Here is a 13798-nt window from a genome sequence, read left to right as displayed (position 1 = left end):
TAGATCAGCTTATTGGAGAGTATATTTAGTATACTGATGATACTATGTAGTTTATACTTAAGTTGTTTACGTGGTGGTTGAGTTACTGCAGCTACATACTATTAACCAGAGGTGTGGACTCGAGTCATGTGACTTGGACTCGAGTCAGACTCGAGTCATGAATTTGATGACTTGCGACTGGACTTGGACTTGCATAACAATGACTTTGTCCCACCTATGAGATGTGGACTCGAGTCATGTGACTTGGACTCGAGTCAGACTCGAGTCATGAATTTGATGACTTGCGACTCGACTTGGACTTGCATAACAATGACTTTGTCCCACCTCTGCTATTAACATTCCTTCACTTTATTAATGCTACTCCTCCCCCCTCCCTTTGATTCTGCTAATCTTGCATAATGCACGGGCATAATGACGTTAAACCCCTTCCCACCTCCTACGCACTTCACAAGTAGTACTAATCCCATATCTGCATTTCCCATAAATATTCTAAATTCCTATTGATATGCAAATTATTTTGTTAAGGCGCACCTTCCCGCTCCAACCTAGCTTAAATAGACACTCCAAGCCTGGGGCGTGTCATTCAGACCCTGCCTTCTCGACAGACCTGTTTCTTCACCTGAGGACGGCTGCTTGCGTTGTGGCCGAAACGTCGTGAGAATTATTTTATTATGTTTTATTTTTATTATTTTATTACTTCCCTTCTACGCAACTTTACCGAAAGAACCAAGAAGATGAATCTCTGCCGTCACGAAAGCTTTAAATCGAAATCACCCAAATGTCAACAAGACGCAGGGAACTACTAACTTTTATATTTATATACTGTAGATGTCCATAATGCTGGTTGTTTGGGTGAGATGGTTAACCCCGAAAAAACTGTATAATGGATATTGGTCGCGAAGGCTTTACGTGTGTAATGCGAGCGTAAATGGGGTTGTTGCTGGGCTCGGGTCCAATCACACGGCCCGGGGTATTGGGGGGCGGAGCCTGGTCTGCGGGGCATGTGGGAGGGGGCACCGTTCACCTCGGCTCCAATGGGAGGCGAAGTGAATGGGGGCGGAGCCAGCAGGGTAGTTTGGGAAGGCCGGATCTGAGGATCCGGAAGGGGAGGAGTCAGGGTCACGTGGGGGAAATGTATATAAGTGGGAGCCCAGAAGAGATCAGGGCAGTCGGGGAAGTTAAGAGGCTGAGCCACGTTGGGTGGTGAGGGAAGATCCGCGCCATCGGCCACGTGGCCGAAGGACCTCAGCACGCCGTCGGCCAGCGGTGTGCGGAGTGCAGGAATAGAGGAGCTAACGGATGAGCGTGCGAAGCACGCGAGAGAGAGAGAGCGTGCGGGGCACGCGAGATGGAGCATGCGCGGGGCGCGCGAGACGACACTGGTCCGAGAGGAGGCCAGTGGGGGGTTTGGAGAAGAACCTAAATAAAAAAACAAGCGGAGACCAGCAGTGCCTGATGGAGTCTTTTATTATACGTGTTAAACTACTGAAGATGTGTTATGGTGATGTGTTAACTTTCCTTGTACTTGCACTACTATCATGTTTGTGTACTGTTTGTTGTTGTAACGTTCTTATCCCGTGCTCCTACTGGACATTGGTTAAAAAGAGCTTTACAGGTCATCGGATTCCTCCTGCAGTATAAATATTCAGATTCTGATGTACGTCAGTCCAAAGATGCCATATTAACATCTGTGATAATAACAAATCGCATTGCCGGTATCTGCTTTGATCCACATTGCTCACCATAGCTGTTGGGCTGTTCGGAATGTACCACTCACTCAGCGGGGGGGGGGGGGGTAGCAACAATTTCGCATGAACTTTTACTTTAAAACATAAATACACGAAGCAAGGCACAGCATGATAAAATCACTGTAACTGTTATTATACAATTGTAATAAAGGTCGGGAAGCAACTTCTACAATCAGGGTCTTTAGTTCTCTTTAGTTCACAACTCTCTTCATATAAATTCCACTACTGTCTAACTCCTTCACGCTGTTGACAGACAGCGTGAGAGGGAGAGAGACTCTTGCTGCCACGTGGCAGGCCTGGACCTCCACTCCTGCGTGGCCTCACCCTTCGTTCATTCCAGATCTGACCACATGTTGCCCGTTTCCACCTCTTTTAATAGCTGGGTCACGTGGTACCTTTCCACCAGTCATGGTTAACCTTCATGGAATCTTCCAGATTCCATCCTACGATCCCAGGACCACGCCCCTGACTCGTCCCCCCCATTGGCTGTAGCTAAAGCCAGCAGATCCAATCATCTCCTCCCATTACGTCAGGGCCACGCCCCTAGACCTCTCCCCATTGGCTATGGGCCAGGACCGGTAGAGCCAATCATCGTAACGAGGTGTGATCAATCAACCACCCGGATATACCCTCACATTTCAATCACCCCCCCCCCCCCCACCGGTGTAAAAAAGTCAGCCGTCTCGGCTGGGAAAAAGGTTTACGGCCCGAATCCTGTGAATAACATTTTAGGGCGTCCATGACGCGTAACAAGGTAAGGGGAATAGGGCGCCAACAATGCGCAGAGGAATTAAAACATTACAGACGTAAAAAAAACACATACATTAGGGCGCCCCTGTAGCGCAGTAACACCAGGGCGACAGACAGCAATGACAACAGTAATAGCGAAATGGAAGAGACTTTGACCGCATACGCGACGCCGGACCATCTCCTCCCCTTGTGCGTGGTTGCCTCACCGACTGTAAAAGGCAGCTCCAACCAACTCGCCCTCGCATTAAATTGACTTGCTCTTCCCTACATTCATGGCCTCCTTCAGCCACGAATATTCCATCAAGATCGTTAAGATCCTCAGCTTGTGCATTGCTCACCGTCCCACGGTCTCTAGGCTACACACGTGGGGTGTAACGGTGCCTTGGCAATCGCGGCACCTAAACTCTGGAACTCGTTGCCCTTCGAGGTCAAGGGGACTTCCGAGACACTGCTCATCTTCACATCTCCACTAAATCCGTATCTGTTTAAAATGGCTTTCTCCCTTTAGTGGTGTTCAAATGTCCTTCTCACTTCTTTCCTTGGGTGATGTTCACTATTTTCTGCATTACCATGCATAGCAACCCGAGAGCGATTGTTTATGGGCGCTTAATAAATGTAAATTATAATTATTATATTGTTATTAAATTACCATGATTGATTTATTATTTAAGCAGTAATAATTAATTATTTTATTACTATAGGGGTTTTTCCCATTATTATCATCAAAGTATTACAACATAATTGTTCTATTATTAAATGATTACACTGGTCAACAAAAAAAACTAAAAATATTTCTGGCCTGGACTTTTGCAGCTGTTTTAGACTAATTTCAGGGTGCTGATTCCAAATCTGATCTCAGATTTGCTCTATCACATCTCATTTTTAAATCCTTCATAATAAGTTCACTTGCTTGCTTGCGCGCTTCCGACCGTGCAAATCAGCCATCTCAAGCCAGAGGACGAGAGGACTCTAGCCGCCACGCATATAAACGATTTATAGTGAAAAACTTAGTTTTTACGGGTTAATTTTTATGCTATCGGCATACCCCATTTTCATTGATTTCACCCGAAATTAACTCTGTCACATATGATTGCAAGTTGTTGCGAGTCAGTGACTGCTTTAGTGTTAAAATATGGTGTTGTATTTTTAGGATAGTGTGTTTATAATATCATTTTATGTAGATCTCCACATTTATATAATATTTTTATTCTGCAGGGCGTGATCTAACAATGGCTACAACATCCGACAGAAGAAAATGGAGTAATGACCCAGATATCTTCTGCTACATCTGTGGCAGCTTCACTTTGCAGGATCAAAGGGGCAAAATCAATACCATTGTCAAGAAGGTTTATCTTGCCTACTTTAAAGTACGACTTGGAGACCAAGACAAAAATTGGGCTCTTCACAAAGTGTGTAAAACCTGTGTTGAAACTTTGCGATAATGGTCTAAAGGAAAGAATGCTAAGCTGAAGTTTGGTGTGCCAATGGTTTGGAGAGAACCTACAAACCATTTGGATAACTGCTACTTCTGCCTTGTCAATGTAAAATGTTTCAATAAGAAAAACAAACAACACTTACAATACCCAGATATCCCATCTGCCAGACGACCAGTTGAACACTGTGAGAAAATACCTGTGCCTGTATTTACTGAGCTACTAGAGATTGATGTTGAATCCCTCAGTTTACCTGCTTCTACAGTCTGCTGAATTGTTGGCTTCCAGGCTGCAGAGAAATGACTACTCAGACCTGGCACTAGTGTCTCCTTGTATCATAACAGAGAAGCAGCACTGCGAAAGTACTTCCATTCAGATGGTCAACTTGTTTATTGTAATGATGTTGAAGGGCTTCTTCTCAATATGGGACTGCCCGCATATGATTCAAGTGAATGGAGACTTTTAATTGACAGTAGTAAAAGGAGTTTGAAATGTGTGTTACTTCACAATAGAAATATATATGGTTCAATCCCAATAGGACACTCTATAAAAATGAATGAAGAGTATGCCAACATCAAGATTGTTCTGGATAGATTGGAATACCATGTTCATGGATGGCTAATTTGTGTTGATTTGAAAGTGGTTAATTTTGTGCTGGGTCAGCAAGGAGGTCACACCAAATACCCTTGTTTCCTGTGCTACTGGAACAGTAGGGCTATATTAGAACACTGGGTTAAAAAGAACTGGTCACCAAGAATCAGTTTGATGCCTGGTGACAAGAACATCAAGAATGAGCCTCTGGTTGATAGGAATAAAATTGTATTTTCCCCCACTGCACATAAAACTTGGGTTAATGAAGCAATTCGTCAAAGCTCTTGATCACACCGGATACTGATTCAGCTATATATGTTCAACCTTTTCAAGTCTCAGTGCCAAGAAGAAAAAGGCAGGAATATTTGATAGCCCTCAAATAAGAACACTCATCAGGGATCCACACTTTGTTACAACAATGACTGCGGCAGAGGCTAGAGCTTGGAATGCATTCTCTGATGTGATGCGGAATTTTCTTGGGAACAGGAAAGCGGACAACTATCGAGAGATTGTGGAGGAGCTGCTCTTGAGTTTCCAAGCACTTGGATGTAGAATGAGGATCAAGGTTCACTACTTACATAGTCACTTGGCCCAGTCTCCAGAGAACATGGGTCACGTGAGCGAAGAGCAAGGTGAACGCTTTCATCAAGACAATAAAGTTATGGAAGAACGTTACCAAGGCCCATGGGACTCAAACATGATGGCAGATTACTGCTGGTCCTTTATGAGAGACATTCCACAAGCTATACATCGGAGATCGTCAAAGAAGAGGTCCTTTATGCAAATGCAACATCACTATTGTGAATGACCTTTTTGTACATATTTTTCTTATCTTCACAATTCAATTCTTACATGGTAATATGCATTCACTCACATTGATATGCAGTCACTCTCACAACTTTGTGCTACGGCTCATTAAATGTTTGTTTCATTATTATTGTATATTGTATCTTATCTTATTCTTGTATGGATGTCTGTTTAGATATTCGTATATGAGCATAAATTTGCCTTTGTTTTTTGAAAATGCAATATTTGATATCTCAAAAACCGGATGTGATAGACAAAAACTGATGCCAGATTTGGAATCAGCACCCCAACATTACCTTAAGACCGTTGGAATACCTTATGCCAGAAAAAGTGTGTTGACCAGTGTTATTATTATTACTTGACGCTCACGCCAGTTGGTTCAGGGCACGCGGTCGGCAACCTGCAGCTCCGTAGCAGCGTGCGGCTCTATGAGGGACGGCTGCTTCGTGAGACGTTTTTTATTTATCAAGGACCACCACCACCACCGTGTCTCGTTCGCAGACCACGTTTTTATTAATCAAGGACCACCACCACCATCACGTTGGATTGTGGCTCTTGGAATAACGAGTTGTTTGGTTTCTATTTTACTTACCGAATTGTAAAAAATAAGAAAAATGTCTTTCGTTGTTTTGGTTGGTGACCCCCCTGGTTTAGGGGAATCGTTTTACTTTTAAACAATGAATACGAACTGACAGCTGTGTGGTTTGCTGGGCAAAACGCACAGCCTCAATCGAGGGGGAATGTTTTTTTTTGTTTAGGTGACAAACCTTACTCATTGGTTGTGTCGGGTGGTTGCGGGTATAACGACACTTTTATATTCATGCGATCTACCCCAAAACACTTTTAATTAATAATATTGGTCGCAAAAGCCTACTTATAATTTTAAATCTTTAATAAAAATTTACACGGTGCGGTTTACAGTGGAAAAACACAGCCTCACCCAAGCGGGTGTAACCAGTCTATAGGACAAACCATCACTGTTCTCATGGTTACCGTGGGGTTTTTGTTCAATATATCAAATGCGACTCTTTAACCTCGACACTGTGTGTGATTGTGACGCCACGTCTACACAGGTGAGTACGGGCTGCCGCGTGCAACATTCTAGGGCGCGTTTCGTGGTGTTTATAATTTAGCTGCAGGTGATGTCAGCTCGTTTCCTTGTTCGTTGTCGCTGCTCTGTGATTTTTTTTTACATCTCGATGCGGTGGCTGGAAGATGTTAACTATCTCGCATGGTATACAGGAGGTCGTCGGTTTGATCCAGACCCTGCCACCTGTACATGTGTAATAACAACTATAGTGGGTTCACGTGGGGGATTGGCTTGCCGGTCCTGCTTGTAGCCAATAAGGGTCGAGATAGGGAGCGTGGGGCCGGCGTGATCACGGCATGTCATCAGGGGTGATTGGCCCAGCCATTTGGGGCCCCAGCTAAAGGGGATCCGGATAAGAGGCGTGGTCCCGGAATTGACAGGGAACCATCGAGAACGGTCCAGATTGCCCATGGAGGATTGGCTGGGGGGACCACGTGACGAAGGGATTAAGAGGGAGGAGAGAGGAATGATCGAGAGGAGACTGGGAACTGAACGGGGCGAGAGCCACGCGCGAACGGGGCTCCGGGTGCCACGTGCGTGGTGGGAGCTGGTGGGAGTCCGCCGCTCTCTGTTGTCTGCCAGCAACGGAGCGTGTGGGAACAAGTGTACCGTGAAGTGAAAATAAAGAGGACCGATTCCGAATCCGTCTCCGGAGAATTATTACATTGGAGTCAGAAGTGCTTCTGCGACTGTTTGGACGATCGTCAAGATGTCCAAGCACCCCAGAAAAAAGAACCTGCCCGTGCCTCTATCGGAGGAGGAGGTCGAGACGGATGAAGATGAGCTGTTGGGAGCTACAGCCCCTATGCCGCCTGCTGAAAATGTACTTCTCGACGTCTCTCAGCGTCGACCGACGGAAGACGCGACCACTGCAGGAACAAAAGGCGAGTGGCGGCTGATGGCGGAGCAGATCGCGTCATTACGCGCCATTCTGCTTAGTCTGGTGACCGCGGTGGCATCCTCACCAGCCGCGGGCCGCCAGATTGCCGATCAACTGGACGCCGCGGGAAGGAGTCCGGTGAAAGAACCTGCGTCCGCCATTCCTTCTGCTACGCGGGAGGACGCCGTCATTCTGGGTGGAGCGGCTGCGCCGGAGCCGTCGGCCGCCATTTTGGGCGCGCCTACCGCCACGCGGCCGCCGGCCGCCATTTTGCCTGATACGGGTGGAGAGCGGGAATGGCAGTCGGATACGCCCGCGGCGCGCGCTTGCCACCGCGGACATCGCCTTCCACAAATCAAAGAATTCATCGCCGGGGGTGATTGGAGTGCTTTCACATGGCGCTTTGAATCGGCTTTTAGATCCGTCAATTGGACGGAGGATGAAGCACTGGGAGCGCTACCTACACTGCTCGACGATGTTTCTCTGGGGGTCTTCCGTTCCATCCCGGCGGCCAAGAAGAAGACACTGCGGGACGCGTTCGCAGAGATGGCAGAATTCTATGACCCACCGACGTCAGCCACCAGAAAATTTATGTTACGTCGCCGAGCATCGGAGGAATCGCCGTTGGCCTATCGTGGGGCGTTGATGGCGCTGGCCATGGCTGCCTACCCCGACGCGACGGCCGACCATTTGGATCCTCTCATCCTCTCCCGTATGCTGGAGTTGGCTCAGGAACTCAAGATTTCGCTGCCAGTGTGCGGCCACGAACCACTTACATCGCGATGGGTGGCGCGCTGCCTGGACGCTAAATTTAATATCAGGCGTTGGGACCAGATGGCGGCGTGGACGGGGAAACCAGAGATCGACGGGCCACCTTTGGGGTGGTCTCCACGACTGGTGGTCCACTGCTCCGACGACTCGGGCGACGACGACATGCTGGCTGCTGCTGTTTCGCATGGGATTCCGGGACGGCGGCTGCGCGACCAGCGTGGCAACTACATGGGCCGTCCACGTGCAAGGGCCGGGTCGTCCGACCGCCGGCCGACGTCGGCGGCGTGCTTCAAGTGCGGCAGACGGGGCCATTTTGCCCGTGACTGCCGCTGCCGAACTCTACTGTCGCCTCTTCCGACGAGGGGACCTCCATCTCCTCTACCTGCTGCGGAGCCGCAACAACCTCGGGCGAGTCGGCACACATCGGACACCCGGCAGGTCCTGTCACATCACCCATCCATTCGCACTCATTCTCACACTCCTCAGGAAAAATTTACTTCCCCCGCTACATTTACGTGCTCTGCTACGCAGTGGAAAAAATTGGCTCGCAGGGTTGTAGCTGCGGCGTCGGGCTCGTCGACGGTACGCGGTACCATCGACGGCGTTGATGTGCGCATCTTGGTGGACACGGGCGCGTCGTCCACCATCATTTATGATGTTATTTTCCATTTGTTGTCCATCCCTGCGTCGCAGATACGTAAGGTTAATGATGCGTGTGTCGCCGCGAATGGGGGAAGCATGGGTATCTGTGGCCAGGTAGATGTGAACATCACTATCGGAAATATTACCGCCGCAGGACCTGTGTTAATCTCTCGCTCGCTAGCTGTTCCATGCTTACTCGGTACTGATTTCCTGCGTCGGATGCCGCTGAAAATACGAGTCGACCAGGACTGTTTAGAAATGCCGGGGGGTCGTCGAATGGCGTTCCTGCCTTCCTTGTTGGCCAGCGCGCCTACAAGTAACGCAGTTACTGCCGTTGTTGCTGCTACGGTAGAAGTACCGCCGGGAGCACAGATGCTAATACCGTTGCGTTATCGTAAACCCCTTCGAATGGGGAAGGGTGCAGAAGGCGTGCTGCTATCCCCATCTAATTCGGCATCTAAATCCTTTTCTTTAGCGGCGGCACAAACGATCGTGCGACCGGGTCAAGCACCTTTTATACAGGTGTTAAATGGGGGACCTGACCGCGTTATTGTTCCGGAGGGGTCGGTGTTGGCTCACGCCACTACCGACTTCGCCTCTTGCGATGCAGCGCCGCGCGCACGAATGCCCGCTGGTAGGCCCCCACACGATCGCTCTCAAGAACGCTGGATCGCAGATTTGTGCGGAGAAAATTCTTCCTTGTCGAACGAACAAAGGAACGCCCTGCATTCATTATTGATACAGTACACTGATGTTTTCAGTAAAAATGATTTGGACCTCGGCCGCACGTCGCTTTTGTCGCACTATATTGACACCGGTGCGACGCCTCCCATCTGTATGCACCCTCATCGCATGAGCCTGGCGGAAAGGGATCACGTGCGCGGAGCGGTAAATGAATTGTTGGCGGCGGACATCATTTCGCCGTCCAACAGCCCTTGGGCCGCGCCCGTCATTCTGGTAAAGAAGAAAGATGGTGGTACAAGATTTTGTGTTGATTTCCGCCGGTTAAACAAAATTTCGGTGGCAGATGCATACCCCTTACCAAGGATGGATGATTCGTTGGACGCTTTATCGGGTGCTAAGTTATTTTCCACCCTTGACCTGTCCTCGGGGTTCTGGCAGCTTCCCCTCGACGATGAGTCGAAGGCGAAAACGGCATTCCGCACGCCGCAAGGTCTCTTTGAATTTAATCGGTTGCCTATGGGCTTGAATGCGGCACCGGCGATGTTTCAGCGGCTCATAGAATTGGTACTGACTGGACTTCAGTGGGAAACGTGCCTCATATATCTTGACAATATAATTGTTTTCAGCCGCACGTTCGAAGAACACCTCCAACGTCTAGAGACGGTTTTTCAAAGAATGCGTACGGCTGACCTTAAATTTAAACCTAAAAAATGCCACCTTCTGCAACACTCTGTCCGTTACTTGGGTCATATTGTCAGTTCAGACGGCGTATCCACTGACCCTCTGAAAACGAAATGTGTATGAGAGTGGCCCACACCCACTTCAGTGGGAGATGTTCGGCGGTTTATTGGGTTCGCTTCCTATTATCGCCGCTTCGTAAAAAATTTTGCCACGTTGGCAAAGCCATTACACGTTCTGACTGGCAAAAATCAAAGGTTTAAATGGGGAGCGGAAGAGGAAAATTCTTTTATGGCACTTCGGGACCACCTCGCCACGGCGCCAACGCTGGATTACCCAGATTTCTCACAGCCGTTCATCCTCGATATGGATGCTAGTGATATCGGCATTGGGGCCGTTTTGTCGCAACGTAAGGACGGGGTAGAGCGAGTGGTGACGTACGGCAGCAGGGTTTTATCCCCTGCAGAAACACGCTATTGTGTGACAAGACGGGAACTTTTGGCAATTGTTCACTTTGTCCGATTGTACCGGCCGTACCTGTATGGACGGAAATTCCTAGTTCGCTCAGATCATGCGGCTTTACAATACTCCTTGAAATTAGATCAACCGTCAGGCCAATTGGCTAGGTGGTTGGAATCGCTACAGGAATTTTCCTTTGATATTACATACAGAAAGGGGGCCCGTCACGCGAACGCTGACGCGCTCTCAAGGCTGCCGCCCCTTCCTCCGTGCACTTGCCTGACGGGCACGCACCGCTGTGCGGCACCGGCCACCTCGCCTTGTCCGGTTATGGGGGCGATAGCGGATGAGGATGCAGGGGCGAAAGCGAAGGAGGACGACCAGCAAGGGTCGGTGGACACGGATGATATCTTACGGCTGCCACACGCGGTCTGGCTATGTGAGCAGGAGGCTGATGCCTCGCTGTCTCCACTACGGAAATTGATAGGGAAGCAAAAATCTCAATTGGCGGGTTGGAAATGACAGATGTTCCGAGGCAAGTCGGGATTGTTAATGTGTACTGACGGGTTGTCTGACCGACCACGCTTGGTGGTGCCTACTTCGCTTCGCTACGACCTGCTTCGTGCTCTGCACGCTGATAAGTTGATGCACCTCGGCGTCCAAAAGACTTTAGCCGCGCTGCCGAAGGATTTCTTTTGGGCCGGTATGACGGCAGACGTCAATGACTTTGTTCGCTCATGCCAGGACTGTGCAAAGAGGAAGCCGCCTCGGAACCCCTATGTACCACCGTTACGTTCCATTGAGGTGTCCCGCATTAACGAATTGGTTGCTCTCGATATTCTGGGCCCGTTTCCCCCGTCGGCGAGGGGCAATAAATACCTTCTCGTCGGGGTGGAATATTTTTCTCGATGGCCGATGGCCTGGCCTCTGCCCGACCAGATGGCAGCGTCCATTACCGACGCTTTCTTGAACGGGTATGTCATGGACAAGGGGGCACCTGAGAGGCTGCTCACAGATCAAGGGCGGAATTTCTCTTCCAAATTGCTTAAGGAAGTTTGTGACGCGTTGGGTACGAAGAAAATTCGCACTTCTCCTTACCACCCACAAACAGATGGTATGGTGGAACGATTCAACCGCACCCTCTCGGCTATGCTTTGTCACACGGTCAGTGAAAAGCAAACCGATTGGGACCTGCACATACCAGGCGTCTTAGCGGCTTACCGCATGGTTCCACACACGTCTACGGGATACTCACCATTATTTTTGATGTATGGCCGTGAAAATGTTCCACCCATCGATGTGCAATTGGGTGAGCCGAGTAAACGACCGTCCCGTTCCTTGCCTGACCACGTGCGTGACTCGCTTGAACGAGTGACGGAGGCGCGAGAGGCTGCCCGGTGTGCGACAGCCCGTGCTCAGGCAAGGAACGAACGTTATGCGCGTCGATCGCGTACTCACATGTCTTGGTCAGTGGGGGACCGGGCGTGGCTCCACTGCCCCCAGGTACCGGCGGGCACATCCCCCAAACTGCACAGGCCGTGGCGAGGGCCTATGACACTAGTAGATGTTCGGAACTTGCAGAGTATCCGTGTTCAGTACGGAAATCGGCGGTGGTATGTCCACTCCTCACGGCTTAAACCCTATGTTGACGCGCGTGTCGGCCCTTCATCCCCACTAGTTGACCTGCCGGGTTCCGTCGAGCCAACCACGCCGATTGCCACACCCATTGATCCCAAGGGGGACTGTGTTGTGCCTCCTACAGATGAACAGGTTCTGAGAGCTGAGGTGGCCCCAGCCGCCCCCCCTCCAATGAGACCTGCCCTGGACGTGACCAAGCATCAACAACCTACTTCTTCTTCAAGCCTACCACCTCCTGTCCATCCGGAAGCAAGGGGATCATGCGCTGGAAGCGGAGGGGGTCCCGCGTCGCGTACGCGGTCGAAATCTCTTCCGTTTCGTTAACGTTTGATCGTTCGTTTAATTCCCTGTTGTTACTGCGCTGCAGGGGCGCCCTAATGTATGTCGTGATTTTTGTTGTATGGGTGACTTTTTAAATGTTGTTAGGCGCAGGGACGCCGGTTCACCCTCGTATCGTTAAACGCACCTTGGTGCCCTAATAATATGTTTCAGAATTGGTTTATCACCCTTTCCCAGCCGAGACGGCTACTTTTTTTTCACCGGAGGGGGGGGGGGGGGTGATGTAATAACAGCTATAGTGGGTTCACGTGGGGGATTGGCTTGCCGGTCCTGCTTGTAGCCAATAAGGGTCGAGATAAGGAGCGTGGGGCCGGCGTGATCACGGCATGTCATCAGGGGTGATTGGCCCAGCCATTTGGGGCCCAGCTAATGGGGATCCGGATAAGAGGCGTGGTCCCGGGATTGACAGGGAACCATCGAGAACGGTCGAGATTGCCCATGGAGGATTGGCTGGGGGGACCACGTGACGAAGGGATTAAGAGGGAGGAGAGAGGAATGATCGAGAGGAGACTGGGAACTGAACGGGGCGAGAGCCACGCGCGAACGGGGCTCCGGGTGCCACGTGCGCGGTGGTAGCTGGTGGGAGTCCGCCGCTCTCTGTTGTCTGCCAGCAACGGAGCGTGTGGGAACAAGTGTACCGTGAAGTGAAAATAAAGAGGACCGATTCCGAATCCGTCTCCGGAGAATTATTACACATGTACTTGGAGTTTGCTTGTCTCTCTCCCTGTAGTCGCGTGAATTTGTCTCCGGGTTCTCCAATTTTTCCCGCCACACTTAGAAACGTGCGTTTAGAGTGTTTGGCTGAGAAAAATGTCCACGTAATAAGCCACGTCGTTAAGCTATAAATTGTGGCCAGGTCGCTTCTGAAAAGAGCTATAAATATCAGTGGGCCTTACCTGGTAAAATAAAAATAGGTTTTATAAAATCGTCCAAACTCAGCAATTCCAGGATGTAAAATCTTAACATGAACAATAGGTGATGAATATATATTGTTTAGGTTAAGAAGATTTAAATCCTTGAAATTTTTTAAGCATAATAGGAAAATGGATAGTGAAAGTCATGAACCACGATGTTTATTTAGCCAGGGGCTGTTCGCTGTGGTAATGGTGAGGCCATCCACCCAGGTACCCAATCACTCATCCGCACGCCCTCCCGGCCACCCTCCCTCCCTACCTCACCGCCTGCTCACCCACCCTTCCCGCCATCCTCCTGCCCATCTGTCTCCCCTCTCACCAAATAACCCCCCCCTACTCACTCAACCACTACCACCCACTCACTCGCACCTTCG

The 13798-nt window shown here is 49.7% G+C and overlaps 1 protein-coding gene across 1 annotated transcript in view; it reads left to right on the top strand.

Annotated features, from left to right (window-relative positions):
- The window catches only part of LOC144733042 (E3 ubiquitin-protein ligase TRIM11-like), a 101275-nt gene that overhangs the window by 20128 nt on the left and 67349 nt on the right, over positions 1 to 13798 (top strand). The window lies entirely within an intron of this gene.

This window comes from Lampetra planeri, chromosome 45, assembly GCF_965212315.1.
Source record: "Lampetra planeri chromosome 45, kcLamPlan1.2.h2, whole genome shotgun sequence".
Taxonomy (NCBI): domain Eukaryota; kingdom Metazoa; phylum Chordata; class Hyperoartia; order Petromyzontiformes; family Petromyzontidae; genus Lampetra; species Lampetra planeri.
The sequence above is the reverse complement of the archived record's forward strand: the minus strand, read 5'-3'. Positions and strand labels throughout refer to the sequence as shown.